This window comes from Molossus molossus, unplaced genomic scaffold (assembly GCF_014108415.1).
Source record: "Molossus molossus isolate mMolMol1 unplaced genomic scaffold, mMolMol1.p scaffold_m16_p_1, whole genome shotgun sequence".
Classification (NCBI taxonomy): domain Eukaryota; kingdom Metazoa; phylum Chordata; class Mammalia; order Chiroptera; family Molossidae; genus Molossus; species Molossus molossus.
The window spans coordinates 73,508,264-73,533,277 of NW_023425344.1; positions in this window are offsets into that span (position 1 = coordinate 73,508,264).

The following is a 25,014-nucleotide window of genomic DNA, read 5'->3' on the forward strand; positions in this document are numbered from 1 at the left end:
CCTGCTGAGTTTTTTCAAGAGTTTTTTTTTCCAAGAGACACAAAAACAACATTTTCATAACAGCGTACATGAGGGAGCCGTGAGGTGCTTCTTATAAATCTCTAGGAAGGGAGAATGGGGGGAAATGTGGTCTTCTCAACATCACTTCTCATCTCAACCCAAGTCAAGCTGGGGAAGGAGACATGCTGATGAGTCTTGTGTGTGTGTGTGTTGATTTACGTACGTGCCTGATTTTAATACGATAGATAAAGCATGGCTGTGCTGGTTCGCGTTGGTCTGTTGGCTAAGAGCAGACAGCAGAGGGACTGTGGGTTTTATTGTCTCGTTTCATTCCGAGTACCGAAGGGAAGGATTCTGTAGGGTCAAAGTTTTCAAGACTTTCTAGGGGTGAGGGCACCATGGAGGGGAGGGACGTGGTAGAAGCAGGAACTCATGTAGGGGGTGGCTGGTGACAGTACACAGGACATGGAACATGGGGATTGAGTTATGTCTTCCATCCCTGACCCTCTAAAGATAATCAGTTCATTCCAACCAAGTAAATTTTACACATAATCCTTTGATTCTGTGTGTATGTGAGAAACCCCAGTCCTACCTACAGTTATAGTTCCCCCTTTTAAAAAAACTTTTTATTAGAAATTTAAGAAGGATAAATGCACACAAAGAAAAACATCTCATTTCACATTTCTACCACTCAGGATTAACCAACCTTAACATCCTTCCTTCCTTCCTTCCTTCCTACTTTCCTCCTTTGAGTTAATCACTCTTTTATTTTTTTAAAAAAAGCATACATATTGACTATAAACAATCTAAATGAAGAAAAAAATTAAAGGAAAAAAAGCCAAATTCCACACCCAGAAATTACCATCATTAACATTAGGTGAACATCAATTGCAATGTTTATCTATGCATGTAAATAAACAAAAATTCTTTCATAAAACAGGAAGCGTACTACAGATGCTGCTTTTAATATACAAATATTAGTTAATTTTACTTGACTGTTAAGAAAAAGGAAAACTGAAATGGAAGAGAATGAGTAATTTTTTTTTTTGGTTTGGTGTTTAATCCTCACCCAAGGATATTTTTTTCTTCTTCTATTTATCTTCAGATAGAGTGGGCGAGAAAGGGAGAGAGACAGAAATTTCGATGTGAGAGGGAACATTGACTGGCTGCCTCCTGCATGACCCTGATCAGGACCAGGGCTGAACCACAACTGAGGTACGTGCCCTTGACCGGAATCAAACCCGCGACTCATTGGTCTACGGACTGACACTCTAACTGCTGAGCCAAACGGGACAAGGTGAGAATGAGTAGTTTAATACATACTTACACATATGAACATACACATACACCTCAGGAGATAATTAACTCAAAAACTATGCTAAGGCTTAAAAATAACTATGAATAACTCAAAGTTGGTATTGTCATGATTTTTTAAAAATATATTTTTAAACAGTAGAAATCGATCCTTGGTTATAAAAGCTAGAACCTGAGAACCCTCATAATACCTCTTGTTTCCTCCTTCACATGCTTCTCTTTGTTACTTATATTATTGTTTTCGTATTGTCCAGGTTTAGGATGCTAGCATTCTCTTCTGCAGAACATATGCCTGTTCTTATTCATTCTGTGTTGAAATTTACTTAATGCTACTATCATCTCATCACAACATCTTTATTTCTATGTTCAGTATTTTGATTCAACTCTTAATGGCTGGATTTCATTCAAGTAGTTGTTTTTTTCAGGCGGGCTCATAGGGCTGTATTATGTTCCTTTCTTTTAAAAAAATTTAAATGTATTGGGGTGATGCTGGTTAATAAAATCACATAGGTCTCAAGTGTACAATGGTCTATAATACATCATCTGTATATTGCATTGTGTGCTCACCACCCAAAAGTCTAATCTACTTCCATCACCATACATTCGATCCCCTCTACTGCCCACTACCCCCCAACTCCTCTGGTAACCACCAAACTGTTGTCTGTGTTTACTAATTTCTTATCTTGTTTGTTCATTTGTTTCTTTCAATTTTGTATCCCACATAGGAGTGAAATCATATGGTTCTTGACTTTTCTCATCTGACTTACTTCGCTTAGCATAATCTCAAGATCCATCCATGTTATCACAAATGGCAGTATTTCATCTCTTCTTATGGCTGAGTAGTATTCCATTGTATATATGTACCACATCTTCTTTATCCAATCCTCTGTTGAAGACATGGAAACTTATGTTTCTTTCTTTTTCTGAGAATTCTGCCTGCTGCATTTATATTTAAACATCCTGGCTAGCTATAAAAATTATTAGTCATGCTTTTCTTTTCCTCAGAAGTTGGCAAACATTGTTTCATTGACTTCTAGAGTTGAAATTTGCTCTAAAAGATATTGAAAGTCTAGACTGATGTCTCTCCAAGTAGAATTTTTCTTGTTTTTGTTCTGCAACCTAAAGCTCAATAACTTAAGTGTGTGGGGTGGGGGGGGTGGGGGTGGGGGGTGCCTTACGATTTCTGTATCAAATTTTTTGACGTATAGTTTGTATCCTGAAAATATCATTTTCCCCTTCATTTTAGAGAAACTTTCTTATGTTATTTTTAAATATATCTTCTATTCTTTTTTTTTTTTTTTTTATCCTTACCCGAGGATATTTTTCCATTTTTTGTACAGATAGAGAGGGAGGGAGAGAGAGAGAGGGAGAGAGAGAGAGAAACATCGACGTGAAGGGACACATCGAGTGGCTGCCACCCGCACGACCAACCAGGGCCGGGGACAAACTGCAACCGAAGTACGTGCCCTTTGCGGGAACTGAACCCGGGTCTCTCCGGACCGCAGGCCGACGCTCTAACCGCTGAGCCAAACCGGCCAGGGCTATATCTTCTATTCTTTTCATGAGCTCTTCGTTTCTGAGAACTCAGTTATCCTTATTTTGTAACTGACTTTGTTTTCCCAAGCTATTTCTTTTGTTTCATTTCAACTGCAATATTTCTCACTTTGTTGTATAACTAAGTGTCACATCTTTAAACTATTTTAAAATTATTATTATTTTTATTTTTTAATGTTGAGAGAGAGAAGTATTAATGTGAGAGCAAGACATTGATCTGCTGCCTCCTGCACGCCCCCTACCAGGGATCGATCCCGCAACCTTTCGGTGCGCTGGACAATGCCCAACCAACTGAGCCTCGCTGGCTGGGGCTATTACTGTTTTGATATTCTTATCAAAGTGAACAATGCAAAGTACTTAAAAGGAATCTCCTTTTGTGTATTGAATTTTATATTTTTCTGGCTTGAGTTTTTGTTGGTTTTGTTTTGTTGTGTCTTTTGGATGGTTTGTTCCTATACTTGTACTTCATTTTTTTGTTGGTTCTAATTGTTTCTTGTCATTTTAATGTATGCACACTGCAGAGTTGCTATGCTGTTTATTTTTGTATTGTTCGTGCCAGGGTGGCTCTCTCCACTCTATTTGCTCTGATAATGTGAGTGATTTCTGAACTCTTTCCACAACACCTGAGGGTTGGTTTTTGCATTTCCCACCTACAGCTTGAGATCCTATACGTTCTTACCTTTTATTTTTTCTGTACCCAAAAGGAATGCTGGGGAATAGGAGAAATATGCAGCCTGTGCTAGATGACCTGGGGTTCTGCACCTTTTTTCTGAGATTTATTTCATATCCTGTGCAAGAGTTCACTCCAGCTAATGAGGCCTGAACCCCATCCACACTGAGGAGATCTCTTGGGCTTTGGATGGCTTTCTGTTTCACCCATTTTCCCCTGCAGCCTTTTCCCACTATTTCTCAGTCAGAAGAGGAATTTGATAATAAAACCAACTCAATTTCCTTTCCTCCATATTTGGATGTTTTTGTGGGAATTCTGAGATTTTTGTGAACCCGCCATCACGGTTTCTGGAAAGTTGAGGGCTGGATTTTGACCAAGCCTTGTCTTTCATCATGACTCCATCCCAAACTGGCCGTTTCTTATTGCAATGGGCTATGCCTCTGTCCATGTTTGGGGATTGGATACGCTTTTCTTTCATTGGTTTGCACCTTTATTTTTAACTCGAAAAGGCAGCTTTCGCAGAGGGCATAAGGCATGAGGGCCGGAGCCCCCGCCTGGCTTCAGGTCTCAGCTCGCGCTGAGACCAGGGTCAGGTGTTTCCTTTGCACGGTGCTGGCGTCCCGTCTGTCCAGCACCTTTCTCAAAGGGTTGTTACCAAGGTTGAATCAGTTAACACACGTAAAGCTTTTAGAACACACTCTGGCATACAGTCAGCACTTAACGAATGTTCGATAATCTTTTTATTTTTATTATGACTAACTTCAATTCTTCAGCAGTGGAAAGTTCTTTTTAATCTACTACTTAAACCAGACGCCTCTGATTCTAGTCTTTAATTTCCTATTCTTTTTGAATCTGCGGTACACACGTAGTCTAAATTGTACAATGAGGTTACCCAGAGATTGTATCCATTGGTCCAGACTTTTTATTTACAAACTTCAATCATATAAACATGACTATTTTTCTCCTTCTTTATCTTTCTTTTTCTCAAAAAAAAAAAAAAAGTTCTGTCAAATGATAAGCATGAGAAAACCTGTGACTTTGGGAGTTTATTAAGCATGCAACCCTGTAGAGTGGTATCAGTCAATGTTTACTGAATAAAGGTATTTAAGAATTGCTGCACACTCGGGTTCTCATGCCCCTGGAGGGGTCGTTTGGGAGTCCATGCCATTCTTTTATGCTTGTGCATCCTGAAAAGAACCAATTGAACTGGTCATCTAGACATCACTTTTTATTGTTGCATAAGTTAACATGGTATATTTTAAAGTGTTTATTTTGACTCTATATTTCAAGATATCTGACCTCTACCAGTGATTCCCAAATAGTGGGTCCTACATGTGTGCTACACACAGGCTACAGACAGTAATACTGACTCCTCCGTGCGGCTGGGCTGAGCCTGGAAGGCTGGGACTCCCTGCCCTCTGGCATTTGCTGTGATCACTACCACAGTGATCATTTCATATGGGTGCCACGGTGTGGAACAGGTGGGAAAGAATGCATCTATGCAGTCAGGAGGTAAATTGTGCTGAAGAGAAAGAACCCTCAAATATACCCAGGCACCGCCAGGCTAGAAAACAAATGACACATTCAAGATGGTCTACAAAACCCCTAAAATTGTGTGCAAAGTTTGTGACTATTTTTCTGAGTCAAGGGTTTGTCACTTACAAGCAAGAAAAACAAGAACCGTGTTTTTCAAAGTGCAATCTGAGATTCAGAATCATCTGAAAAGAGTATTATTAAAAGTTTAAATACTAGGACCCATTTTATCAAACACTAAATCCTTTTAAATTACTAAAATAAAATCCTTGTGTCCAAAGTATTTGAATTTTTTTTTCTGTACAAAAGCCAATTATTTTCCTCAAGTTGCAGTTGGGGGTAGTGCTCTTGGCAAAACTGGAAAAAAAATTTTTTGGTTTGTATTTGACAGTAAGTCTGGATTTATTGATAATGTAAAGAGGTGACCAAAGTTAGTGAGATCTTATGCTTCACTGGTAAGAGTTTACATGTAAATAAGAGAGAAGAAAATTTTCTTTAATTCTCCACAAATTATATTTCTGAGGTGTGTTCCCTCTCAGAAGCTTTGAATGGAAGTATAAAAAAACTAATTTTATATTATAAAAAACTTTCTCTTCACCTCAGCTGCCTAATGATGGAATGGGTCCTCCTGGGAAAGAACACATTTCCATCTCACTAGAGGGAATGAACATAAAGGACACATTCACGTCCAGGGATACTGTTGAGGGAACTCAAACACCAGGAGTATTGGGATCCCACTGTTACAATAATTTTACCTGCCCCTCCCCCCAATTAAAAAAGCATTTTTTATCTGGAAAAGTAATACATGCTTATTGCAGAAAAATGGAAAAATATAGACTAGCAGGGAAAGAAAGAAAAAATGATCCTATGTCACTCAGATAATTGCTACTAACATTTTATTTTAGAGTGTTTTAGTCATTTTTATAGACACATATATTATGAAATATTTTTTGATAAAATTACACTGTGTTAATGGTTTATAAATTACTTTTTTACTTAATAATGCATATATTCTATGTTGATAAATCTTAAAAATTTTAAAACAAATTTTCTAATTTAAAATTACAGTTCACATTCAATATTATTTTGTATTAGTTTCAGGTGGACAGCATAGTAGTTAGAATATAAATTTTAATGTCTACCTTTTATTTAATCTCATAGATAGTCATATGCTAATACTTTTTAATCACATTCTGATATTGAATGGTTACTCTTGGTTATTATAGACAACATTATAATAGACATCCATGTAGTCTAAGTTTTGTGTATATCTGTAGTAATTATCTATTGCTGCACTAATAAATTACCCCACACTTAATGGCTTAAAACAACAATAGCCTTTATTATCTTCATGTTTTCTGTGGGTCTGTTTCAGAGTCCCTCAGAGGTTATAGTCAAGGTGTCAGCCAGGGCTGTAGTCATCTGAAGTTTTTTTTTTAAAGCATACAATTCAGTGTTATTAACTATAATCACTATGCTGTATATTAGATCCCCAGAATTTAAAATTACTCATTTCATAACTAGAAGTTTGTACTTTTTGACCAACATTTCCCCCTTCCCTCCTGGTAACCATAATTCTATAAGCTGGACTTTTTTAGATTTCACATATAAGTGAGATAATATAAAATTTGTCTTTCTTTGTCTGACTTACTTCACTTAGCATACTTCCTCAGGTCCATCCATGTTGTCTCAAATGGCAGGATGCCCTTTCTTATGGCTGAATAATATTCCATCATATAGAAAATACATACGTTCTCATTTTGCTCTATGCATTCATCCACTGATGAAAACTCAGGTTGTTCCCAAATCTTGGCTTTTAGAAATGTGCTGTGAGCAATGTGCGATGAACACAGGAGAGCAGATACCTCTTTTGGACAGTTTTTATTTCCTTTGCTTACATACCCAGAAATGGGATTGCTGGATCATATGGTAACTCTATTTTTAAGTTTTTGAGAAACCTCCCCACTGTTCACCATAGTGTCTGCACAAATGTGTAGTCTCACCGACATGCACAAGGGTTCCCTTTTCCACATCTTCACTGCACTTACTGTATTTTCTTTTTGATGATAGATATTCTAACATGTGTGAGCTGGTATCTCATCGTGATTTTGACGTGCATTTCCCTGGTGATTAGTGATGTTGAACACCTTTTTATGTACCTATTGGCCATCTGTAGGTCTTCTTTGAAAAAATGGCTACTCAGTTCTTCTGCTTCTGCCTGTTTTTTTTTTTTTTAATCCTCACCCGAGGATATTTTTCCATTTTTTGTACAGATAGAGTGGGAGGGAGAGAGAGGAAAGGAAAGAGAGAGAGAAACATCGACGTGAAAGGACACATCGAGTGTCTGCCACCCGCACGACCAACCAGGGCCGGGGACAAACTGCAACCGAAGTACGTGCCCTTAGCGGAAACCGAACCTGGGTCTCTCCGGACCGCAGGCCGACGCTCTAACCGCTGAGCCAAACCGGCCAGGGCTTCTGCCTGTTTTTTAATTGGAATGTTCTTTTGTATTTTGTTTGTTTTTTGTTGTTGAGTTCTTTATATATTTTGGATATTAACCGCTTAGCAGATATATAATTTACAAATATTTTCTCTCATTTCATAGGTTGCCTTTTCATTTTGTTGGTGGTTTTCTTTGCCATGAGGAAGCTTTATAATTTGATGTAGTCCCACTTGTGTATTGTTGCTTTTGGTGTCAATGCAAAAAATCATGGCCAAGGCAGACGTCAACGAGCTTACCTCCTGTTTTCTTCTAGGAGTTTTATAGCATCAGGCTTTACAGTCAAGTCTTTAACCCATTTTGTGTTGACTTTTTTTGTGTGGTGTCAGAGAGAGGTCTAGTTTAATTCTTTTGCATATGGCTGTTCAGTTTTCCCAACACCATTATTGAAGAGTATCTGAAGTCTTGCCAGAAGCTGAAGGCTTGACTTTCTTGGCTCAGTCTCGTGGCCAGCAGGTTGGTGTTGGTTTTGGCAGGAGACTCAGTTCTTCCCATGTGGGCCCTTCCACAGGCTGCTTGAGTGTTCTCACAACATGGCGGCTGGCATCCCACCCAGAACAATAGGTCTGAGAGAGAGCGTGCCAGACAGAGCTGTTCTTTTTATGATTTAGTTTTAGAATTCATAGAGCAGCACATGTCATGTGTGTCTGTTAGAAGTGAATCTTCGCAAAATCTGGTCCACATTCAAGAGATGAATTAGGCTTCATTGTTTGAAGAGAAGAGTATTAAAAATTTTTTGTGGGCATATATAATTTATTTAAAAATTTTTTCCTTTATTGATTTTTGGAAAGAGAGAAACATTGATGAGGGAGAACATCGATTGGCCAACTCCAGCATGCCCCTCACTGGGGATCAGGCTCACCACCAGGAATTGAACCGTTGACCTCTTGGTGCATGGGTCAACGCTCAGCCACTGAGCCACACCAGCCGGTCATGTGGGCACATTTTAAAATCACCACAACAACTCACCTTAAAATAAATTTCTAAAGATGGGCCTTGAAGAATCAAAAGATAAGGAATATGTTAAGGGTTATACGTATTTCTGAAATGCCCTTCAAACTATTGGTAATAGTTTAACTCCTATAGCAGAACATGTGAGTTTCTATTTTCTTGAGCCCTAGGAAATGCTGAACATTCTCCTTAAAGCAGAGCCTCTGCTTATCCAAGGGGTGCCTTTGTAAGGATAAGAAAAAGGTGTTCCTCTGGGCAGACACAGACCCCAGCAGGTGTGTGGCGTGGCACAGAGCGCCGCTGGTTCAGCTCCCCTGGCCTCCTGCCGGGCACAGGCCACAGCCTACACAATCATACTCCATGGTCCTGTTGAAAGTGTACTTTTTTGTGACCTAAACTACAAATTTGTCTTCTTCTACTCATTAAGCACATTTGATTTTTCTTCTCATTCTAATCATCAAAGAATGGCCCTGAGGTACGCTTTAAATTTATTATTTTGCATACTGGAAAATAATAAGGATTTACTTCCTTAAGCTATTCTGTATCCATTTTACTAAATTGGGCTGTTTTCTTATTCCTGCTTGGCTGTCTCTAGCCACTGTCCTCAGGAAGGCTTGCGCTGCGCCACCGTATTATGACAACACTCTCGGTAGGAGTGAGTCTCGGTTTGTTATGACACCGGCCAGACTATAAAATCCTAGCCAGCAGAACCAAGTGTGTACTTATAAGTATCAATTGCCCTTGACCATATTCACAGCTTCTGCTTTTTTCTTTTCTTTTTCTCCTCTTTCATTTCCTGTGAGGGGACGTGCTAAACCACAAAGGTGGCGGTGAACCCTGCACCTGCGCAGCTTCCCTTTGGGTCCCGGCTCGCGGCTTTCGTGAAATAGACAAACATATTCATGCCAGTTGTCGTAGGGACACAACAACCCAGTCACGTGTTTTCTATTAGAAAAAAATACTCAAATTATGAGTTTGATGCTGCCTACACCAGGCTGTAATGACCGTCCATTGTAATGTAACCCTCTCCCTGTCTTTGTACGGGATTAACATCAATTTCTCAGTAGCTTTTTCTGTCACTCTCCATCATCACTCATGTCATGTCCTTTTTAAGATCAAAAAAATATCTTCATTAAGTGGTAAAAGAAAGATTTTATAACTAAAGTTTTGGGAACCTTGACAAATATACACGTGGATGATATGTTAAACAGCTTGACTATTTTAACTGATCCGACCACAGTGGTGGTTTTTGTATTAAATTGACCATTCAGTTTAATCATAAACAATAAAACTGTTTATGTGGTTAGCATAATTGAAGCCAGGAACAGAATTGCTGTTTCTCACCTCTAATATTCGGGTATGATATGATCATATTCAGTTCCTCATTAGATCTGCGCTCGGTGGTAGGTGTTAAGAAGGAACAAGAGCTCAGCTTTTACTTCCACAGGACTCCTGGGAAGGATTATTGAAACATTACTTAAGATGTAATTGCTTTTCCATCAGAAAATTTAAAACTGAGAGATCACTTTTCCAGGTGTCAAATAAGCAATGACTTTTTTTTTAAATGGCAGAGTCATTGACACTTATCAAAATATATTCTTTTATAGCAAACAAAAAAGAGTTCCACAATCCCAAAAGCATCCAACCTCACTCATAAAAAAATATTTGGATGGTTACTGCTCAATAGATCTGAGGCAAGTCATTTTCATGAAGGTGTACAAATTCTAATATGACTAAAACAGAAAGCATACTCATGCCTTTGAATCCCTTCTGAGATAGTCCCCTTGATCATTAGGTCACACAAAATGATTACCTTTTAATAGGAATCTTCGTTCTTTATGTTGTCTTTATTATGTTGGAAGAAATCTTTCTTCCTCTAAATTGTTAGTATCCTTTCCTCGGTTGTCAGCCTGAACTTGACATTAGGAGAGAAAATGGTGTGAGAAAAAGTGTTGAGTGGGCCAAGAGTTTTGCTTCAATCAATTTCTGTTCAAGTGCTCTCTCATTTATCACCTCTGAGAGGACATTTAACAAAGGCCCTCTCAGGTGACTCCTGTCCGTGTACCAGGCGAACCGCTGCTTAAACATTAGCTTAGTCTAGAGCCGGAGTCTTGGGGAGGGAGGAGCAGCCTTCACACGTTCATCTATATGAGGAAATACATTCATTTTGTTGAGTTGTGAGCTTCGTTTTCTAAAATAAAAATCGGTCGCTTAAGGCTTAACAGTTTCATGTCCAGGGTGAGAACCACAGAGTGAAGCGTGATCTGGGCAATTAAGATATTTAAAGGTTAAAAAAAGCAGATGGGTGGGTCACTGGAAATATCCTTTCCAATGCAACAGTATAAAAGGTTTTATGTGTACTGTGAACCTGGAATAGCTGGATCTTGCGGGGGAAAGTTGACTTTGCTGGCAGCGTTTGCTGACTTTTCTCTTCTTGTTTTTATGTTGCATTGGTATGTGGAACCGAAGCGAGACTTCAAAGCAAAGTGCAGATTTTATATACGTGGAGAGTAAAATCACGTCTATGAGGCATTTTCACAGGTTTCTTTTTATTTATGTAAGTGGTCAAAGCCTAAGGGTAAAACAAGCGTATTTAAAGTGAGATGCCACTTGGATTCAATGGTCTCACTATTTAGGGTGAAGCTGTTTTGAGGGCACAATGTGTCTGAATTAGTCCCTTCGTTCTCAAGATCTCCTTTTCGGCAGGGACGTTCTGAGGGTAGACCAAATTAGAGGTGCGCAATACCTTGGAACACAAAAGGAAAGATTATGCCGCCACCAAACCTGGCCACGCCACCAATGTTTATTGGAACTTTTTCTTTTTTATTACCACTTGGAATTTGAAAGGAAAAAGAGAAAATCTTTTCTGTTTTATCGCTTATGCTGGATGTAGTCAGGAGGAAAAAGCACCTGTGGGTATTTTAGTATTTATTTCTGCTTAAATGAGAGCATAAATAGAGCAAGAACAATCTGAATATACATGTGTATGTGTGCTTGCTTGCATGCGTGTGTGTACAGTCCCCACCCCCTCAGAAGTGGCTGTTATTCTGAATGGGGCAAGCATAGGATGGGATACTGCATAGAGGAAAATCTGTGATTACAGACAAAACTCTCAGGGTAAACTGCATTGACTTTTCTTTTTTTAAAAATCCTCACCCAAGGATATTTTTCCATTTATCTTCAGATAGAGTGGGAGGGAGTGAGAACAAGAGAGAGAGAGAGACATCTATGTGAGAGAGACACACTGACTGGCTGCCTCCTGCAGGACCCAACCAGAGCCGGGGACCGAACTGCAACCCAGGCATGCTCCCTTGACTGGAATCGAACCTGCAACTTTTTGGTCCTAGGGCCGACACTAAGTGCTGAGCCAAACCGGCCAGAGTGACTTTTCATTTTTTTATTTGATTCTTGGAAATGCTCTTTGAAAAATATATAGCACAGTATTCTGGCACATCAGGTCCTCAATAAATATTTTAAAATAAATTATAAACCAAGTTCCTCCAGGCCCTGTGACTGCTACAGTAACAGCAGTAGCTCTTGCCCTTTGTAGGCTAGCTGCAGGACCGGGTCCCCTGCGTGTCCCACCCTGTCATTTCTGGTCATTGGAGAGGAATGTCATATGAGATGAATAGCAGGTCTGCTCCAGCCCGCTTCTTGACTTCTGCTGATTAGAAACTGCTTGAGGGCCTCTACATGGCCATGCTATCATCTCTGCTGCAGCCTTCCCAGGGTTGCTGCCTGTTTGCAGGGCTGTGAAGGAGCACAGAGGCTCTGCCCTGACTGCCCCAGGGAGAAGCATTCGTGCAGTTCCATGGAAACGGCTGTCCCTGGAGTTGTGCTACAAGGAAGCTTTGCTTGCACGTCCTCTGGCATCAAAATACGGTGCTGCGTATGCTGAGCAAAATGAGCCAGTCAGAGAAAGACAAACACATGATGTCACTTATTTGTGGAATATAATGAACAAAATAAGCTGATGAACAAAACAGACCCAGAGACATAGAAAGGAGTACGGTTCAGACTGACAAACCTCCCAGGAGGGGGGCGGGGGGCAGGGATGAGATAAACCAAAGAACTTATATGCACGTATGTGTAACCAATGGATATAGACGATGATGCTGGGGGCCAGGGATTGGTAGGAGGGTGTCTAGGGGGGGAAAAGGAGAAACATCTGTAACAAAAATAAATTAATAAAATTTGCAAAAAAAAAAAAAAAGAACACAGGTTTCCATGACCCCTCCCCCCTCAGTTTATATGTATTGCTGCATTCTGGGGAGTCCATGATATGGCATGTTCATGAGAACATGGGTAAAGTGCTCTTGCCCTCCTGCTCTGACACACTTGGCCACGTGAGCACCGAAGGAGCCCTGCCTGGGTCCTGTTTCTTCCAACAAGAGCAGCTCTCGCTCCTGGATGCAGCCTTGCTGTGCACACAGCCCAGGCAGGTGCAGTGGGACCCAGACCGGAGAGGAGTAGGTGCGGACCCTTCTCCTGGCCCCACTCCACCTGCCCGGGAAGGTGTCCGCTCAGCTCTGAGAGCCTGACACGCTGTTTATTAGGCACGTGTGTCATGTTTGACTTCCTGTTTGAGACCGAGCTTGGACCCTTGCTCGATGTGGACTAAACGAGTAAGTGAGTGCGTGACTGGATTTTGGTATCTGTATCACACTCAGTTTATGATATAAAAAAATAAAGCCTATGTGTGTCATTAGTTGCCACAGTGGAGTTTAAACCTGAGATCTCTCATCAATGTCTGTTAGAAAGATACGTTAATTATTCCCGTGTTTTCTGTTTAGTTAGACCCTCTCTCTATATGATTGGATGGAAACAGCTTTGAGTTTGATATAGAATCCTCACTAAACTTCCTAATAAGCAGGCCATTAAATGAACAATAGAAGATAGCCCTACATATTCTCTAGAGAAATTCCTACGGGTCAGGGCTCTTCTTGGGTTGCTTTAAGTGATGGATACCTAATGGTCCCTGGGGCCCCATTAGCGTAAGTAATTTTACCCTTCATTTTAAAACAAAACCTTGGTTACCCTTAAGCCACAGGGAGAACTGTGGTTTTCCATTCAGAGGGTGGACTCACGGTTTCAAGCCCCCTGTTGCTTCCAGGGGCTGTCACTCTCTAATGGACGTGCCCGTGTCTCCAGCCAGAGATCAACACTCACACAAGCATCAGCCCAAGGTCCTCAGCCAGAAAGTCTGTGGAGGCAGGTTGTGGAGGATGAAAAGGTATTTTGCTCTCTCTCGTAGTTCCTTTTTAAAGTGTAGCAGTGGGCGCAACCAGTGTGGCTCAGTGGTTGAGCGTTGACCCATGCACCAAGAGGCCGCTGGTTTGATTCCCAGTCAGGGCACATGCCCAGGTTGTGGGCTCAGTCCCCAGTGGGGGGCATGCAGGAGGTGGTCAATCGATGTTCTCTCTCATCGATGTTTCTATCTCTCTCTCCCTCTCCCTTCCTCTCTCTAAAAATCAATAAAGAAAAAAAATTTTTTTAAAATAAAGTGTAGCAGTGGTCTAACCAGTCACTATGAGTTCTGTGCTGTGTCACAGTTCACCAGGGATATGCTGATTGGATTGATTCAAAGCTTTTGAAAAATATTCTCTATTACTGATAAAGTTTAAACCCCTCAATTTGCTAACAGGTCACTGAATAATGTGGCCCCCAACCTACCTTTCCCACTGGTTTTTTGTTTTGTTTTGTTTTTATCCTCACCCAAGGACATTTTTGCATTTATCTTTGATAGAGCGGGAAGGAGAGAGAAAAACATCGATGAGAGACACATAGAGTGGTTGCCACCCACACGACCCCAGCTGGGGCCAGGGACAAACTGCAACCGAGGTACAAGCCTTTAGTGGGAACCGAACACGGGTCTCTCTGGACTGTGGGCCATCGCTCTAACCACTGAGCAAAACTGTCCAGGGCTTCCACTGGTTTTTAACATCCCTGTAAGCCTGAACCCCAGCCAACACTAGACAATGTCGTTGCCCATATTCATAGTACAGCCTGCCATTCCTTCGGCCTAGAATGATCTGCCTTCTCTTCTCCTTGTAACATAGTCTCATCCATCTTTAATAACAAAAATCTGTAGGGCTGTTTGCAAATGATCAGTTTCTCCTGCCTTCAGGCCATTGGTAGCATTGCTCTGCCCCTGTCCCGTTTTCATTTAGACATGGTCGTGTGACTCCCTCTTCCAGTGGGCTGTGAATACATGTGCTGTGCATCAGGCAGAAACGGAGCAGAGAGCACCTGAGTCCCTCCCGGCTGCAACCAGGACAAGGCTGTGTTGCGACGAAGTTTCTGCTGAGCACAGTTCCCTGCCAACCAGAGCTGGATGTGTAATGAGATTGAGAGAGAAACTGTGGAGTCTGTGTGCAATCAACAGAAATTTTGGTGGCACTTGTTACCATGGCTTAATCTTACCTACCCTGATACCATAACTGAGTCCAATTCAAATGTTAGTTTATTGAAGAAGCCTGCTTTTTAGTATTACCAATGTAGTATCCAGGCCCCTACTGTGGGGATACAGTTACCCGGAAGGACCCTTTGTCCTTCTAAGGGTCCTTTCTCTGTTCTGTGTGGCGGAGCCAAAAGCAAAACAGAAGCCAAGCGTTCAGCAGCACAGCTGTATTCAACGGCCACAGAAGGGATAGTGGGAGTCGAACTCACAGATCAGCTTCTCCTAGAGAGGTCTGGGGGAGGGGGAGTATTATGGGGACAGCATAATGCGGGGAAGGCATATGCATTGCTTCTCAGGGATCGGGGCACCACCCCTTTCTTCTCTTGCATGGTCAGAGTTGGATCTGTGGAGGCACAGGCGGGCGTGTGGGTAGGTCAGCTTGCTAACGTAATGTCATCAGGTGAATGCCACTCAGGGTCTCCAGGAGGTCAGATGCAGCGCCGTCGTGGTTCAGGCCAGCTCTGGTGGGTTTTTGTTGTTCTAGCCCTCTTCCCTTTTTCTCCAGAACTGAACTGGAAAGATAAGTACACAAGATTTCAATAGCCTGGGGCCTCCAGTCACGTGACAATACCTCTCCCTCAAAGGCAGTTGACCAAAACTGGGACTTTCCTAGTGCTTCGTACATAACTTCATGGCTGCACTTCTCACAGTGCAGCGATTGATTTTTATTGACCTGACTGTTTCCCCCGTCACACCTGGAGCACGCAGAGGACCGTGTCTTCAGCCCCATGGCGATCTTCCCCTACCTTCAACATTTCCTCATTTTCTGGAATACTTTTGGCACATGGTTGATAGTTAATGACCATTTTTAAATAAATAAGAAAAAGGACAGCAGGAAACCCACTTTTCTTGTATGCTTAGAAGAGAATTTTTTAGCTCCTTTGTTTGAACAGGGAAAATAAATTCATTAAATTATCAAGCCAAGCTTTCTTACTGTTGTTCATTTAAAGTCAAGAATGTATTCAATTTAGTTAAGTAACTGTTTTTTCCCCCTAAAAGAATTTCAACGGATAATAGTTAATCATTTTATTGATCATATTTAAGATCACTAAAATCTGCATTTGATAGAATCAAGTTATTTCTTATCTCACTCACATTGAATTAGCCATCAATATTGTGGTTGCTTATGAATATTTTATTCATTCAGTAAATATTTATTGACTGTCTATGCTGTGTCTGGCACTGTGCTAAGCACTGAGGACACAGAGATGAATAAGAAATGTTCCTAACATCAGGGAACTTAAAGCTTAGTGGCACAGAGATGTAAACAAGTAATTAAAATACAGTGCAGGACGGGCCATGATTGAAGAACACGTAGGCATTATTGATGAACACAAAAGCATTAGTCCAGGAGAGTCTAAATCAAGAGAGTGGCATGATCACATGCACCAGGGGAGTCCAAGATGAGTATATGATAGAGCCAGAGATGAAGACCACGGAAATAGAGTACATTTAGATGAAAATTAATAGAATGATTTGGACATGTTGACTTTGAGGTATGGGTGGGGTATCCAGGCTCTGTAGCTGCAGAAAGTTGAAGATACAAGTTTGAGCATGAGAGAGATCTATGCTGAAGATAAGGATTTGGAATTACCAGCAGACAGCTAGCACTCTGAGGGCCCAGCATGAAACCATAAAAGTCCTAAATGAAACCACAGGCAGCAAAATCTGAGACATCTCAGTAGCAGAATCTTCACTGATATGTTGCCGGGGGCAAGAGAAACAAAGGAAAAGATAAACAAATGGGACTTCATCTAAGTGAAAAGCTTCTGCACAGAAAAGAAACCAGCATCAAAATGAAAAGGGGTCCCACTGTATGGGAGAGCATATTTGCTAATGATACTTCTGATTAGGGGTTAATTTCCAAAATATATAAAGAACTCATACAAAGGGAAGATGGCCCTGGCCGGTTTGGCTCAGCGGTTAGAGCGTCGGCCTGTGGTCCTGAGAGACCCGGGTTCGGTTCCCGCTAAGGGTGCGTACCTCGGCTGCAGTTTGTCCCCGGCCCTGGTTGGTTGTGCGGGTGGCAGCCACTCGATGTGTTCCTTTCACATCGATGTTTCTCTCTCTCTCTCTGTTCCTCTCTCTCCCTCCCACTCTACCTGAACAAAAAAATGGAAAAATGTCCTCGGGTGAGGATAAAAACAAAAACAAAGGGAAGATGAACAATCCAATTAAAAATGGGCAGCCCAGGTCAGTGCGGCTCAGAGGTTAGCACTGAAGGTTGTGGGTTTGATTCCCAGTCAAGGGCAAGTACCTGGGTTGTAGGCTTGATCTCTGGCCCATCAGGGAGTGTGCAGGAGACAACCAATCGATGCATTTCTTTCACATCGATGTTTCTTTCTCTTTCGCCCTCCCTCTCTCTCCCCCACCCCTTCCTCCTTCCTTTCCGTTCTCTCTAAAAATCAATGGAGCCCTGGCCTGTTTGGCTCAGCGGTTAGAGCTTTGGCCTGAGGTCCAGAGAGACCTGGGTTCGGTTCCCACTAAGGGCACGTACCTCGGTTGCAGTTTGTCTCTGGCCCTGGTTGGGTCGTGCAGGTGGCAACTACTCGATGTGTCCCTTTATAAAAATCAATGGAAAAAATGTCCTCAGGTGAGGATTAACAAAAAAATAATTGGGCAAAGAACCTAAATAGACACTCTCCAAAGAAGACACACAGATGGCCAAAAGACAAATGAAAAAATACTCAAAGTCTCATCAGAGAGATGCAAATTAAAACCACAATGAGGTTTCACCTCACACCTGCCAGAATGACTATCATCAACAAATGACAAATGCTGGTGATGGTGTGGAGAAAAGGGAACCCTAGTACACTGCTCATGGGAATGCAGAATTGTGCAGCCACTATGGAAAACTTATGGAGTTTCCCCCCAAATTAAAAATGAATCTGCTGTTTGACCCAGTGATCCTACTTGTAGGAATATATCTTAAGAATCCCAAAACACCAACCAGAAAGAATATATGCACCTCTATGTTCATAGCAGTGCTATTTACAATAACTAAGATCTGGAAACAGCCCAAGTGCCCATCAGTAGATGAGTGGATAAAAAAGCTGTGGTACAAAGGAATATTATGCAGCTGTAAAAAGAGAGATCTCTTACCATTTGAAATGACGTGGAGGGACCTGGAGAGTATTATGCTAAGTGAAAAGCCAGTCAGAGAAAGACAAGAATCACATGATCTCACTTACATGTGGAATCTAATGAACAAAATAAACTGATGAACAAAATAGATCCAAAGACATGGAAGCATGAAACAGACTGACGAATCTCAGAGGGAAGGTGTGTGGGGGAAGGGGCAGGTGGGAAGAGATTAACCAAAGATTTTATATGCATATATGCCTAACCCATGGACATAGACAATAGCGCCATGAAGGCCTGGGTGAGGGGTGGGAGCAGAGTGAAGGAGGTCAATGGGGAGAAAAAATGGGGACATCTTTATTGTAATACTTTCAACAATAAAGATAAATTAAAAAAAAAAAAAAAAAGAGCCCTGGCCGGTTTGGCTCAGTGGTTAGAGTGTTGGCCTGCGGCCCTGAGGGACCCGCTAAGGGCATGTACCTTGGTTGCAGTTTGTCCCCGGACCTGGTTGGTCGTGCAGGTGGCAACCATTCGATGTGTCCCTTTCATGTTGACCTCTCTCTCTCTCTCTCTCTCTCTCTCTCTCTCCCATTGTATCTGAACAAAAAAGTGGAAAAATATCCTGGGGTGAGGATAAAAAGAATGGCAAAGGAGACAGGAGATATTCAGACATACAGCAGAGTTATGGTTCTCATAAGGGGGAAGGGGGCCATTTTTGGCCATCACAGTGATTGAAACTGGAAGTGCCATTAAAATGTAGTCTCCTGTAACAGGACAGTGCTACACAATAAAAATTGTCTTGCATTGCACATGACTTTTGAATATCCTGCTAGACACTGATGCAGATAAAAACGAGATCTGAGTCCAGAACTGGCTTTATTTTATATGTAAACAAAGGATATATTTTTCACAGTTTTAATATACAAAGATTGTTTTCCAAAAATTGAGCTACCTGATCATTAATTGTATTTTTTTTTATGTCTGGAAGTTTTCCGAGCATTGCACACCATTTTCATGACCTTTGGATATTACCTTTGACCATAGTAATTCCCAGAGAAGGATGTAGTTTTGACTCATAGCAGCCAAATTATTATTACTAAGTGATTATCTCCAGCATTGGGGGGGGGGTGGGGAGGCACAGGTGCCTCCGTCCTGGTGCAGTATGGAAGCATGACTCCAGTTAGGAATCACTGTTTTAGAGGTACTGAGGGGAAAGGTACAAGAGGATTTCAAGAGGAGGGAAAGATGAACAGATTCATGTTCTTCCCTGGCCCCCCTTTTATTGCCACTTTCTTTTTTTTTTTTTTTATCCTCACCCAAGGACATTTTCCCATTTTTTTGTTCAGGTAGAGTGGGAGGGAGAGAGAGAAACAGAGAGAGAGAGAGAAACATCAACGCGAAAGGAACACATCGAGTGGCTGCCACCTGCACGACTGACCAGGGCCGGGGACAAACTGCAACCGAGGTACGCGCCCTTAGCGGGAACCGAACCCGGGTCTCTCTGGACCACAGGCCGATGCTCTAAACACTGAGCCAAACCAGCCAGGGCTATTGCCACTTTCTAATTCAACCAAGATGTGGTGGAAAGAGCATGAGCTTGGGAGTCAGACAGACCTGTTTCCAAATTATAGTCTGAACTTGCTAGCTGTGTGACCACAGACAAGGTATTTAAATGTATGTTTCAGGTATTTTCTCTGTCAAATGAGGCAAGAAATACATTCACGTGGGGCTCTCATAGTGATTAGTGCATAGTTGGCATTTATGAGTGTTTGCTGTATACCAGGAGCTCTTCTCAGTTCTTTCCAAGAACAAGTTCACTTACGTGGACTAACCCTGTCAGGGAGGATTATTACCAGTTGTTTCAAGGATGAGGAAACTGAAGTGTAAAGATGTTTAATGTTTTGCCCAAGATTTCAAAACCAGTAGGTGACAGAGTTGGAAATTTGAACCTACATAATCATCTTTGCAACCTTGGTTTTTAACTACTGTTCTGTATTGCCTTGCTCTCTTTAAGTAAACTATATATCGAAAGAACTCATGGATGTAGAGTGCCTGCCACAGAGTGGGCACTCAGCAAACGATAAGTTCCTTCCAGTTTCCTCTTGGTTGGTTTTCTGGAGTTGTCTAGTGTAGCTTGGTCTTCTGGCCCAACTCACAAGCCTCATATGACAGTGTTACCATGAGCACGCGAGATCAGAGCCTGTGTGTTTTATTCATGTAATGCATTCGTATATTATTGCAAAATAGATGCTGAAAAACATTTATTAAATCACTGAAAGAATAAATGACTTTTAAAACGATAGTTTCTAGCAATATTCTGTAACATGACTGTGGTGTTGGTTACACTGTTCTACACATTGTCAAAACGTATTGCATTCAACACTCAAATGGGTAAATTTTATGTAAATTATTCCTCAATAAAGCTGATTGAGAAGAGTTTCAACTCTTAGAGAAAAGAAAAGGAAGCATCCAGCAATACATTTAGTCACTATGGGATGCTTTAGAGGAGTTTTCTATCACTAGAAAGGGAATCTGGTAATACAATTAGGTCATCCATTGCAGGAAGATTAAGTTTCTAGTTCAACCAAGATAATATAACAACTTGGGCTCAATGTTTCTTTAATCGATTTACCATTTACTGTCTGCTGCTTCCGTTATCCTGAGAATGCTTTGAGTAAGTTATAATTTTAATTTTTAACATGACTTACTAAATGTTCTAGGAAATTGAACCTCAGTAGCACAGTCAGATTGGCCATATCCATGGAGCTCAATGAACAGGAAACGGCGTATTGTTTCACAGTCCGGAACAGTCACACACAGTCATCTCTGTCAGCCATGTTAACATGGGGAGAAATTCCACATCAATGTTATGAAGTCTGGAGTAGGATGACGCCTTCAAATGCTAATATTATTTTTTTATTATCAGAGGAGTGAAGTGGTTTTAATAAGTAAATTTGTATGTTTATTTTCTTAAATTGTCGAACCCTAAAAATTAACTTTATGTTATGACTACAGATAAGATCACTTAAAATGATGCCATTCGGTTTGGAAATACAAAAAAAATATGTAGTTTAAAGAGTCAACTATGAGAATCAAATTGAACATTTTTATTATGCAAGAGCAACTTAACTTGGTTTTCTAGGGTATTAATTCCTAAGGTAAAAGACTGTACTGGGATTTCAAAAAGTTTATGGTAAGAGGATTATGAATATAGCTTTGTTAAAATTATGTAGGGCAGCCCTGGCTGGTTTGGCTCAGCGGTTAGAGCGTCGGCCTGCAGTCCACAGAGACCCGGGTTCGGTTCCCGCTAAGGGCATGTACCTTGGCTGCAGTTTGTCCCCGGCCCTGGTTGGGTCGTGGGGGCGGCGGCCACTTGATGTGTCCCTTTCACGTCGATGTTCCTCTCTCTCTTCCTCTCTCTCCCTCCCTATCTGAAATAGAAAATGGAAGAATGTCCTCTGGTGAGGATAAAAAAAAAGAAAAAGAAAAAAAAAATTATGTAGGGCAAATAAATGCGGTATCATGTTGTACTTAACTCCTGGCTTGTTGGTTTTCCACACATCGTCATTTTTAAACAAGGAAAGCGCGTGTTTTCGTCTTGGTTTTCCCGGCCTCACCATAGTGCTGGCATCAATCAGTGCCTGCTCAGCGGCAATCGGGACGGGGGGGGCTGTGGGGTGGACGTCAAGGGAGCCAGTAAGCGCTGAAGGCACAGAGGCAGCTCTTCCCAGGGAGACCTGAGGTTATTGCTGGGAGAGACTTGGGGCATCTCAGTCTGGTGAGTACAGCTAATAGAAGGTGAAACTGAGGTCCAGGGAGATTGTGGGGATCTGCTCAAGGTTATCCAGCAGAGCCAGGTCTAGAATATGGGCCCCTTACCTTCCGGTTCATTTTCCTCTCAAACACTGATGCGGGCCCCTCGGATTTCTGACGGCCTCAGATCAGCACCCCCTCTCGTAACAGTGAACAGATAGATACCCCCTGCACCCCGGCGCCAGGCGCAGTCCCAAACCTTGGGGAGGCAGTGAACGGTGCGTGTACCCACGTCTCATGGCACTGGGAGTTGAATAGCCGTGAATATGTAAATGAGATAAATACTACATTTTGCTTTATTAAAATATTCTTATAGTAAACTTTTATTACTTAGTTATTTCACGTAGTAGTAGGCTATGCTAACATGCGTACGCCTCCTAAATTCTCACTTAACCTTTGCAAGCGGTCGTTACGATTTCCCTTTACGATGAGAAAGGGTTGTTCCCAAGGATGGCACTCAGCTCTCTCAGGGTCACACGGGAGGGCGCAGGGCCACCGGGGAACCGGAGCGGAGAAGGGCCGGGCTCCCCCTCCAGGGGGCATTCACTTGAGGAACATCCACAGCCTCCAACCGCCCTGTGCCCTCAATGTGGAGACCTGGTGTTTTGACCTTTCTGAAGGGCAGACTTCCCTCCTTGTTTATTTGGCAAGTGTGAGGAACAAACAGTAACCTAGATAAGTGGTGGAGGGGATGGAAACTGGGAGTTAGACCTTCTTGAACAGACTTTCAACCAGTCTTCCTGACTGAGGCCCTTCTTCCTTCAAAGGGAGGCCCGCTCCCTGGTGACAAAGATATATAGATATATATATAGATATATATATGTATGTATATATATGTATTTTTATTGATTTTTTAGAGAGAGAGGAAGGGAGAGAACGATAGAAACATCGATGTAAGAGAGAAACATCAGTCGGCTGCCTCCTGCACGTGCCCTACTGGGGATCGAACCAGGACCTCTCAGTTCCTGGGATGATGCTCAATCCACTGAGCCACACAGGCCAGGCCTCAGTGACAAACATAAAAGTACATATATGATAAATTGTGATCATTGCCTATAAACATTGGGGAATGTCTAATTTTATGATTACTAGAAATTAATAATATATTAGAACAGTGATAGAAATATAATTTTTGTGCTAGAAGATTATTGGTATGGTTTGCACTTTTTCTATATTCTTAAATGTATCATACCAATCCTGGGGTCATGAAGATATTCTCATTTTTGTCTTGCTTCACATTTAAGTTTGAATCTATCTGAATTTTTGTGGTAGACCCAATTTCTGTCTCATTTCTTTCTTTCCCCAACCTTCCTCCTTCCCCAACCTCACACACCTGTCTCTCTCTGTCTTCCTCTTCCCTTCTTTCTTTTCATTTGGATAACCTATGGTCTCAACAGCAAAGTCCATATTTTCCCCACTGTTTCAGTACAAGTTCTATTAAAAATCAAGTTTCTGTGCATTCTGTTTCAGGGTTAATTTGTCTACATTTGCGCCAATACCAGGCTATATTAGTAACTGTAGCTCTGTATCAATACTAATTCTCTGGTGAACCCCTCCCTGCCCCCCACTCCTCCACTTGGTCTTTCTTCTTGGTAGTGACTTGGTCTTTTTCACTTCTATACAAATTTTAAAATGGCATGTCAAGTTCCATATAATCTTGTGATGTTGATTAGATTTTTAATCAATTTACAGATCAGTTTGAGAGAAATCAACATCTTTATGATATTGATGCAATCCATAATCATGGTCATTTTCTCCATCTTTAATAGCACACCAAAAAACTCTAAAGTGTTCTTTGTAAAGACCTTTCAAAGATTTACTTCTAGGTACTTTATATTTTTTGATGATATTGTAAATGTCATCTTTAAATAAAGTATATTTCTATTTGTTTGTTGCTGGAAGATAGAAATACAATAGACTTTTATATATTTATTTTGTGCCTACCAGCCTTACTAATATTTGACTTCTAATGATTAATTGAGAGATTCTTTTACATTTTTCTCTTTGTAGACAATCATAGCATCCGTGAATAATCGCATATTCCTTTCTCTCTAATCTTATCTTTTACTTCTTGCTCTTTTCTTATTCTGCTGGCTTGGACCTCTTATGAGTATGCAAAAAAAAAATCTAAGTTTTAAGGTATGAGTGCATGAACTCACTGAACTGAGTACCATCCGATTGATTCAGAATTATCATATTGATTTGGCGGTCCCTATCTAAAGAGAACATGGTACATCGAATCAGACATAGCTAAAAAAACCACATACACTTTTACCTTTTTTGAATTTAAAAAATGACATTATAATTTAAAATGAACTGTTTCTTATAATGAAATTCATAGGATTAAAATGTCTTCTTTCATATATTTCTTAAAAAGGAATATGCTCCTCGAATTATCCTGTCCTTTCCTACTTCTGAACTTTTTTTTATCCTCACCTGATGACTTTTTTTTCCATTTTTGTTCAGACAGAATGGGAGGGAGGGAGGGAGAGAGAGGGAGAGAAACATCCACGTGAAAGAGACACATCGAATGGCTGCTTCCTGCAGGACCCCAATCAGTGCCAGGGACAAATCGCAACGGAGGTACGTGCCCTTAACTGGAATCAAACCCGCAACTCATTGGTCCGCGGGCCGAGGCTCTAACCACTGAGAAAACTGGCCAGGGCCCTACTTTTGAATGTTTTAATTGCTCTTCCTTCTTCTGAGCGTTCTACCCCTTCCACTCCATGTTAGTACCCATCGCTGGTCACTGAACACATGTATGTACACCAGATACCTCTGCTTAATTCTCACTTCATTAGAAAAACCTCTGCTGGTCTCCAGGTTATATGCTGCCCTGGAAATCAATACTTTAGAGTTTATTGAAATTTATTTTATTTTATTTTATTTTTTTCTTTATTGATTTTAGAGAGAGAGGAAGGGAAAGGGAGAGAGAGATAGAAACATTGGTGAGAGAGAACATCGATTGGCCGCTTCCTGCATGCCCCCCACAACGGGGATGGGGCCCACAACCTGGGCATGTGTCCTGACCCGGAATTGAACCGGAGACCTCTTGGTGCATGGGTCGGTGCTCAACCACTGAGCCACACCGGCCGGGCAATTTACTCAAATCTTTATTGAGAATTAGTGTGCCAGGTG